Below are 10,956 nucleotides of genomic sequence, written 5' to 3' on the forward strand. Positions count from 1 at the left end.
TCTAAAAAGAAGAAAAGGACTGCATGAGCATTGTCTCTTCCCACTTTTTCAATGCTTGGATGACCTAGGTTTCCCCTTGATAATCCATCAGTGTTAATCTTGAAAATACCAAAAGGAGGCGAAGACCATCTACCCACCCTTTGGGTTTTCCTAATGGGTTGTCTTTCTTTTGACAAGGGAAGCCCCAACCCAACTTCTTTTAAACCTCATCCTCCTACGCTTCAGTGAGGAGGCAACTTCACATTTTGCATTAATAGTCTCTTTATTCATATCAATGATCATCTATCGTAATTGTTGAACCACCTTAGACTTACCCTAAAATATCTTGTGGTTCCTTTCTAGTCATGTTTTCCAAAGGATGCAAGAAGGACCAATGTGCTAAGCCACCTAAAGAAAGAAGGCCTTAGTTGGAGGACACCCCAAACTCCTCCAAAAATCAACCAAAGAAATGGCATGATCTAGGTTTGTTTACAAACTCCCCACCAAAGTTGTCAAGTTATGTCTCTGACGAAGGAGCATGAAAAAATAGTTGAGAAGAGCATTACTCGCTATTACACAAGACATGAATAGACGGGCCCTAAAATATGCACTTCCTCAAGTTGTCCTAAGTGAGACATCTATTTTGAACAAGCAGCCAAAGGAAGAAGTTACATTTAGGCCATCTAAATGTATTCCATGCGTGCTTCCATTAGGGGACTTCATCTCCCCTAGATTTTTGGCAAGCCAGAGTTTGGTACCCAAAGAAATCAAATAAAACCCTCTTAGATCAAGACTCCAAGCCCAAAAATCACTCTCAACCAACAAACTACAGGCCCTTCTAACAAAGATCTTCTTCAACTGCACATGATCCTCCATAAATCCACCCTAAGACCATTCTAAAGAGGTTTTCCATTTAAACATCTTCACTTGCCCCACACACTAAATAGCTTTGAATTTTATTACTTGAGACAACACAACATCTAGAAAGCACGACAAAGAGACTAGACATGTGGATACATAGTCATGATAGGGGGATAGCCATCCTAGGAGTCAAACCATAAAAGAGCCTTAGAAATCTTATTACAAAACCATAAAAGACCTTGCTTGATTAGGTTAGCACCCTTTTTTAGGGTGTCCCAAAATCATAGGCCCCTTTCCTGATAAGTTAATCCTTGGCACCTCTTCATAAGCCATGCCCCTTAGATATTTAGAAGAAATTATTCTAGCCCAATTTCCATCCTATTTGATGCACCATCTTTAGTGAACTTTGGCAGTCAATGAATCCCCCCTCCTAATTTGGTATATAGATAGTCTCCCACTTAACTAAACTCCACTTAGAAGAATCCAGATTCCAACCCAAAGGAATTGTTTAGAGAGAGCATTCAATTCCTTAATGAAACTTGGGGGGACAACTTTTGAATAACCATATTCAATATAAAAACCCAACCAGCAAAAAAAAGTCATATATGAGTCCAATGATTCACCCTCTCTTGAAAATAGTCTAGCATAGTTTTCTAGGTTCCTTCAGCAAGGCTCTCATAGAAAAAGGGGTACCAAGATATACAAAAGGAGGAGTACTAATCTAGAATTTTAGAATTTGAGCATTCTAGATTGAATAAGGGAATGATTATTGAAGAAAAAGATACAAGACTTCCCTTCATTAATCCATTGGCTTGAAGCTACAAGATAAATATCCAATGTCCACCTAACATTATTCGCTTCTTTGATTCTACCAATTCCCATTAGAGCAGTGTCATCTACAAACTGGAAGTAAGAGAAGGGGGGTAAGCCATTACCCCAACTCCAACCTTGAATATTACCTTGTCTCACCTGAGATTTTAACAATCTTCCCAAAACCCTTGTCTCGCTTGAGATTTTAGAAGTCTTACCAAAACCCCTATCATTATGATAGATAAGGAGACAAGGGATCTCCTTTCCTAAGACCCTATGAGGCACCAAATGAAGAAGATGACTCATATTGATCAATACAAAAAAGAGGTAGAAGTGACACATCACATCAACTACCTAACCCAATCATATCTAAAGCTAAAGAAAAGGAGCACTTTTCAAAGCAAAGACCATTTGACACTGTCATAAGCTTTGACCATATCTAGATTTATGAATATAGCTTCCTTCTTAGAACTCTCCATGGAGTGGATGGCCTCAGTGGTAATGACCAACTCGTCCAAAATCTATCCACCAGCCACAAAATCACCTTTCTCATTTGAAATAACAGTGTTAAGCCACAATTTGAGTCTCTACTATCACCTTAGAGATGATCTTATAAATCATGTTGCAAAGAAATGGGCCTAAACATATCCAAATATTTGGCTCCTTCTTGTTTAGGACTAAGAAAGAGGAATATGGAGTTCATATCTTTTGACATATGTTTTTTTCTCTGTGATTCCTGCACTACTTCCAGTAAGTCAAACTTGAGAATCTCCCAAAATTCCTAAAAAATTACATTAGGAATCCATCAAAACCAAGGGTTTTCCCTTTTCTCATCTAGAAGACAATCCCCTCCAATTTATATAGAGTAATGGGATTCATTAGCATCTCATTCATCTTGTTAGTCACCAAAAGGAATGCAATCCAAGATAATGTTCTCTTCCTCCATTCGAATCATAGAATCCTTCATGTATAGGGTATAGAAATAATGAATAGCCTCCCTCAATATATTTAGAAGGGAGGTTGGTTGGTCACCCTAGCAAGACACAAAAGAAGTTATAATATTCCCATGTCTTCTAGCCTTGACATAATTAAAAAAAAGTTGGGTTTCCATCACCTTCATGTAGCCATTGTATTCTAAACATGTTTTTAGAAGACCTATTCGTGTAATTCCCATTCCATTAGCTCTTTCCAAGCCTTATACTCTTCTCTAATAGCCTCCTCATAAAAACCATAATCTCTACTCTCCTGATAGAAATAGCATCTAAATCATTTTGAACCTCCAACTTAGTAGCAAAAATGTTCCTAAATGGGTCCATACTCTCCTTCTATGTGGGAGTAGGAGCCTCCCCAGCTGAATCAATTATAGCGATAGAGCCCCAATGGGAGATAGGACACTAGATTCCATAGGATTTTGATATGTTTTGATCTAAGAATCAACAATCTCAAACTACACACCAAATTGACTATAGTCCTTCCTAGAAACTGGGAATTCTTCTAAATCGACATAGACAACTAAATTGTCTAATTGGCCTATCAGCCTTAGACAATTTAGATATACTGATTTAATATTAAGATTGTCAACAAGCATACATGACTTATTTATATTTATTAAAGTGTCATTTATGTATAACATATAATTTTGCCACCCTTGTATTAGACGTGTTCATTATGATGTGACAAACCCCTAACCAAAGGATGTGATGGTTAAATAAAAGCCGACCTTTGAAGGAGGCGTTTTGATTGGTAACGTCTCTACTTGAATATAAAGATCGGTTTCCCTCACTAGCATTAGAACAATCATTCTTGTATCTAGCGGATCGAAGTATCTATCTCCTACAACAGTTCACATTCATCTCTAATAGACTCTCAATTCTCCATTAGCGATTTATATTGTGGGTATATCCATTAAGATAATCTACAACATTTGAGGATCTATCAAAGAAGATCAACTTCATAATCAAATCATATATTTGATATAGAAGATTGAATTCTCTCCCTGAGTGAATTGTTGTCATGCATATATAGCTTCTAGTGTGAAGCAAATTCTTTGTAAAGTCACTTGACATAGTTGAAAGATTAAATATATACTTCATTGTTGGGTTTTCCACCTTCAAGAGGAAGGTTTTCCTGGGGTAATCTTTGTGCAATTATGTAAATTCTTGTCTATCTAATCTGATCACCTAAATTTAACATGGTATCAGAGCCAGATTTAAGAAAAGATCAAATCGGATTCTTAGAAGCAGGGTTATCCTCCATTCTTTCTTTTGAGTTTGATTACATCTATCAGCGTCAAAGATGGTGAACGAACTTAAAGTTGAAGACAGACTTGAGGGTGCATCAAACTTCGTCTCTTAGAAGTTTAGAGTTATGATTGTCTTGGAGGAAAATGAATTAGACGAATTCATGGAGAAAGTGGTACCAGAACCAACCAAAGAGGATGAGAAGCTTCAATGGAAGAGAAAGAACACCAAAACAAAGAAAATGTTGGTTGACTATGTGAAAGATCACATTGTGTCAATCATCTCCAAGTTGACGACGATATATGACATGTTCAAGACATTAGAGAAGATGTATGAGATCAACAACACGAGTCAAGATCTTGTGGTAAAGCAACAACCTCACCACATCAAGATGGTGAAAGGAGAATCCATCATCTCATACTTCATGAGGATTACCAAATTGAGAGATAAACTCTCTACCATTGGACACACTATAGATGACAAATAAATAACTAAGTTGGCGCTTAATGGCCTTCCTTCATCATGGGAGTCATTTATACAAGGGATAAGTACAAGATCAAAACTCCCTAAGTTTGATCAATTAAAAACAGACTGCATTCAAGAAGAGTCAAGATTGGCTACAAGAGGCATTGGCCAAAGCTCTACAAATGAAGATATTGATGTTCTTTCCTCTCACTCTTCAAAGAAGAAGGGTAAGAAAGGTCATTTCAAAAGGAAGAAAGATAAGGAATCCAGTGGTGCTCCCACATTCAAAAGAAGGAAGAATCTTTCAAAAGTGCAATGCTTTAGATGTGACAAGTATGGTCACTACACAAAGGAATGTCCAACTAGGCCTATGCCTCAAGCTTCCATTTTGGATGTTGGTGAGACTCCTCCACAAAAGGATTCAAAAGGATTCATATTCTATACAACCCATTCAAGTAATATGCCTACCGACCACAACACTTGGATAATTGACAACGGTGCATCTCGCCACATTATCGAATTTAGAGGACATCTAAATGATTTGGTGGAGAGATTCAAATAAACAAGTAATCATTGGAGATGATACTAGTTACTCTGTGAAAGGAGTTGGGACCTCCTCTCTTCACTTAAATTTAGGCATTTCTTTGCAATTGAATTATGTTCTATTCGTTCCGAGAATTAAGCGAAATCTTATCTCCATATCAGCCTTGGAAGACAAGGGATATCAAATTGCATTTGTAGATGGAAAAGTCCTTGCATGGCCAAAGAAATCAAACATCAAGATGGCTCAAGTCATTGGAGTTTGTCATGGATATCTTTATAGACTTTGTACTCATCTTCCTCAAGCCTTACTTCATGACTCATCAAGTACTTGTGAGATTTGGCATAGAAGATTGGGTCACCTTCACTTTCGTGCACTACCTACAATGGAGAAGATGGTTACATGCCTTCCAAAACTCAACCAGGAGCATGAAGGCACTTGCAAAGGTTGCACATTGGGTAAGAATGCTAAAGGTACATTTCATAGTAGTGAAAGTAGATCCAAATGTATTATAAATTAAAGGTGCATCCTTGAGTGGTTTCTTGTATTATGTTATTTTTATTGATGACTAAGCGAGAAAGACTTGGATCTATTTCTTGAAGAGTAAAGAATCTGAAGAGGTACTTATGAGATTTAAGAAATTCAAAGCTCAAGTAGAGAACATATCTGGGAAAAGGATCAAAGTTTTGAGATCCGATAATAGAAAAGAGTACACCTCCAGTGACTTCTGTAATTTTTGCATTGAAGTTGGGATTAAAAGGGAGTTTTGTGTTCCCTATAATCCTCAACAAAATGGTGTGGCGGAAAGGAAAAATAGAACTATTGTGGAAGCAGCCAAAGCCACGATCCATGATCAAAATCTTCAAATCTTTTTATGGGTTGAGGCTAATAGAACTATTGTCTATGTTTAAAATACATATCCTCGTCGTATTTTGGAGAATAAGGAACCCAAAGAAGCATTCACAAGGGTGAAGCTGGATGTAAGTCATTTGAGGATCTTTGGTTGTTTAGCGTACACACATATACCCAAAGATAAAAGGACAAAGTTGGAACCTTCTGGAAAGAAGGGAATATTTGTAGGCTATAGTAGAACATCAAAAGCCTACATAATCTATATTCCAGGGCAAAAATTGATTGAGTTAAGTAGGGATGTGACATTTGAAGAGGATGTTGCATTAAGAAAATCCAACAGCACCCATGAGATGGACGGTGAAGATCAAGAGCCTCCTCAAAATATGGAAGATGATCATACTCCTAAGATTTAGAGGGAGACTCGTGAACCTGAAGGAGATGATGATCCAAATGAGCCCTTGAATCCTATTGATGGGCCTACTGACATTGTGATTGGTAAGAAAAGACCTCTTTGGGCGAGGAAAATGATGCAAGAGGTTGAAAGTTTTGTAGCCCCAATAGGAACATTTAGAGAAAGTAAGAGACCTCATAGGTTCTCTAGCTATGTTGCATTGATGAGTCAAATCATTGAATCAGAACCTATCAGTATTGAGGAAGCTACTAGTCAACAAGTTTGGAAAGATGTCATGGCAGAAGAGTATCAATCAATTCTAAAGAATGTTGTTTGGGACATTGTACCTAGACCAGAAGGTAAATCTGTCATTTCTTCTAAATGGTTCTTTAAGATAAAACATGTTGTTGATGGTAGTGCTGAGAAATACAAGGCTAGGTTTGTGGCTAGAGGATTCTCTCAGAAGGAGGGAATTGACTATGAGGAAACCTTTGCTCCAGTTTATCGATATACTTCAGTTAGGACCAATATTGCTATTGCAACATCTAAAGGATGGAAGATTCACCAAATGGATGTAAAGACAACTTTTCTAAATGGTGTAATCGAGGAAGAAGTATATATTGAGCAACCTGAAGGATTTGTGGTACATGGTAAGGAGTCTCATGTTTGCAAGCTGAAGAAGGGATTGCATGGACTTAAGCAGGCTCCACGTGCTTGGTATGAAAGGATTGATCGTTACCTGATGGGCTTAGTCTTCTCCAAGAATGATGCAATTTCAAACTTGTACTTCAAGGTAATTAATGGAGAAGCATTAATCCTAATTCTTTGTGTTGATGACTTACTTATCACTGGATAATATCATCTTATTATCAAATGCAAGAAGGAGTTAGCTTCTAAATTTGAGATGAAGGATCTTGGTTTATTGCATTACTTCCTTGGGTTAGAAGTCTGGCAGAAATCTAATGGGATCATTCTAAGTCAAGGGAAGTGCACCATTGGCATTCTAAAGAGATTTGGTATGAAGGATTGTAAATCCATGTCCACACTTATGGAGACCAACTTGCATAAGTTAAGAGAGGTGATAACTATTTCGGATTTGGTGGATTCTATACTATACAAGCAGATGATTGGGTCCGTGATGTACCTAGTCAATACTAGACCAGATATTTGCTATGCAGTAAGTGCACTTAGCCAATTCATGTGTGAACCAAAGCAAATACATCTAGTTGCAGCAAAACATATTCAAAGATACTTGCATGGCATAGTTGGATATGGCCTAAGATATTCTTCTGATGTGGACTTGAAGCTGCATGGATATACTGATTCTAATTGGTCAAGGTGTGTCACTGATCAGAAGAGCACCTCTGGTTGTTGTTTTAATTTGGGTTCTCCCATGATTTCTTGGTGCAGTAGGAAACAGTCCTTAGTGGCACTAAACTCTACAAAGGCCGAGTATATTGCAGCATGTGTGGGAGCACAGGAAGCAGTGTGGCTTTAGAAGCTTGTTGCAGGATTATTTGGGCAATCCTTAGAGCCCACAATTATCCATTGTGATAATCAAAGTTGTGTAAAGTTTTTTGTCAATTTTGTGTTTCATGACAGAACAAAGCATTTGGAGATCAAATATCACTATGTTTCCATCACGGTGAGGTAATATCTTTCCTTTCCACATATGGGAGTAGCCATTGTGGTCAAACATCATGACGAGGTGATGTTACTTGTAGACATCGATAAGGATTCCTCCCCAGCTAAGAGCGAGTGTTAATGTAATAGGGTCAATCAAAATTCTTCTAAATCGACATAGATAACTAAATTGTCTAATTGTTCTATCGGCCTTAGACAATTTAGATATACCGATTGAATATTAAGATTGTCAACAAGCATACACTACTTGTTTATATTTATTAAAGTGTCATTTGTGTATTGTTTACTCTCGATGGTGAGTTGTTCAAGTTCATGGAATAAACAGTAAATACACATAGAACATATAACCAACCACTACATGGCAATATATACTATCTGGTGGTCGACCGAGGTACCAACCATTGTAACTGACATGGGAACCCGCATGGTCAACTTCACATATAACAAAAATAACATAACTTAAAGAGTTTTATTCCTAATTGTCGCCTAACATAAAGCCCCCCAAAAAGAAGTGGTCTTCTAGACGACGGAACAAAATGGAAGCTGATGGAAGAAAACTGAAACTAATGTGGAGAGGGATGAGAGGACGTCCCTAGAAGTACAGATGACTGAGATGTGCCCGCTCGCTAGAGACATTGTGTGGTTGCTAGTTCCCACTCTCATACCAACTTAACCATATGGGTAGCCTCAACAATCTTATTGCGGACTCTCTGAAGCTCTTACCCCTGCTCCTGCAATTTTTGCTCCTTCTTGAGTAGTCTAGCCTCCAATCCTGCCACCTTAGCTGTCAGCTCATCCTCCACCTTGCCATTCACTTCCAACTCTTGAACATTCTTGGCAATTATCTCCTTCATTGCAGTAACCCAAGAGTGCTTCTGAGCCAACTGTGTCTGACTCTGCTGAATGTGGTAGGCCAATGTTTTCCTGGCACCCTCGGCTTCCTACACCGCCTGATCCCACTAGACCTTCATGGCTTCCATCCTCACCACTGTCATCCTCCAATACTTCAAAACTAGGTCCCAGAAAACCATTTCCATTCCATGCATAAAACTATAAATCCCAGTCTCCTCTTTCACTATCATATCCCTCATCCAAGCGTCAATCATCTCAGGGGTTTCTGACTTTGGCCATCCTTTGGCCATGAAACATCGGAAGAATTATCCCTCATAGTCCTCCTTGACAGAGGATAAAAGGTGCTCAACCACTCGAGCTACCCTCAGATCGTGTCCAACCTCTGCACCCTTCACAACGTGGCTCATGACATCACTTAGGAACTTTTCCATTCCCTCCAACTAGAATGCACATCGTTGCATAGTGCCACATGGGTCGCTAGGGTCTGGCTTCTCTAGCTGAAGTACCAGTTCCTCTGCGTGAGGAGAGGAGGATTCCTCCCCTCCTTCGTGGACTCCTTTGTGCACTATATTCTCCATGACTATCTAATGAGTTTGGAGATCCCTCCCTCCCTCAAATTCAACACCGCCAGCCTGTAGATTGCCAATATCAATTCCTCCATCCCCACCAGGGGACGATGACAACTTTGGTAGTTTCTCCACCTGTACCCCGAGGGTCTCCAATAGCCAAGAATCGATCATCTGCTCCTGGTGGTCAGCACGAGTGGGACTCAACTATGGGGCTACCTCCTCCTATCCAGAGCTCCCCCTAGGTGGCAATAGCGGTGATGCCTCCATGTCCACCATATCAATCACCTGTGTTTGTACTTCCCTCCTTTGCTCCACCCCATGTGGTGTTGGGTGGTTGCCTCAGCTTCTGTCAATTGGTGTAGGAGGATTCTTGGCCACCGTCACTTCCACGACCATGCTATTGTCTCCTACCCCTTCTGTCACATCCTTGGCCACTGAATTATCACCACCCATTCCAACCTCGGCTTGCACCCAGCTTGCGGCTGGAACCAAGCGAAAGGTGTCATCTTCTCCACTCTCTTCATCTAACAAGGATGCCTCCACGACATCTTATTCACTATCCCTGATGCCTGCACTGGGAGAGTGCCCCATATCTTGTCATCGTCTCTTCCTCTATGGTTCCTAGCCGATTGTCATGATGTACAGATGCATCCAATAAAAGATGGGAGGTTTATATGGTTCTAGTTTGGTTAGCGGTTGCAAGTCACCTCTCTTCTTTGGTGGCACTCATGTACGAACACCCTCCAGAAACATAGCAATGGCATGGTGTGACATATAAAAAACCTTGTGTTGCAGCCCTAGGCATTCGCGAATGCGCTCATAAATGAATGATGCCCAATTGAAGACCATCCCATTTCGCAGCTCGTTCATCAAGTACGACATCCACACAACGATGTTTGACCCCTGACTTGCTCATGTCAATCTGCTTTTGATGATATCTACGATACATCACCATTATGCATTCTCCAGAAATGTCTGCTTCACGTCATAGCTACTGCCAGATTTCCATATACTATCATGTTTGCCTTGTGTTAGGTCCCCTCGGTAAACCAGTTGGACCAATTGCTTCTTTTGTTCCAATGTCATCTTCCTCTTGATGATAGGGCTGCCCTGGTTCAAAATCCCAAAAAAATTGGCAAAATCGGCGATGGAATAAGAAATGGTGAGATGACATCCCCTATACTGTACCATGGACTTATGTGTATGCCTATCTTAACTTGTCACCATTCCCTTTAGTACAAGCTCAAATTCCTTGATGTTGAAGATGGGCATGGCCACAATGTGGTCAACCCCTACTCTCTTCAAATTTATTTTAATAATGTTGGTGTCGTCTGTCTCCTCCCACCATGCCTTGCAGTCACCTCCATTCAACCCCTCCCATGTCAAAGACTGCACAGTCACGGGGTCATCTCTCTACACACATGCTTGCACCTTCTTCCCTTTGTTGCTTCCTGGTGTGGTCATGTTTCTTGTGAAAATGATTGTGCCTTTTTCGCTAGGGTTTCCAAAATTCATCCTCAACATACCTAGACCAATTTTTATAAGTTTCAATTCCTCTGTTAATTCTCTCGTCGAATCTACAATGTTGTTGTCAAAACCATTACCCTAACTATTTTTGCAGTTAACTAAATTTTGCCAGCTATCTTCTTCCTGACTCCGACCATACCAACCGTATGGAATTTGTGTACCGCTTGTACGGGTTTTGTATGTACATGTTTCCAATGTGCGAACTCCCTTTTGTACAGGCTTGGA

The sequence above is a fragment of the Cryptomeria japonica genome, chromosome 9, assembly GCF_030272615.1.
Source record: "Cryptomeria japonica chromosome 9, Sugi_1.0, whole genome shotgun sequence".
In the NCBI taxonomy this organism is placed as follows: domain Eukaryota; kingdom Viridiplantae; phylum Streptophyta; class Pinopsida; order Cupressales; family Cupressaceae; genus Cryptomeria; species Cryptomeria japonica.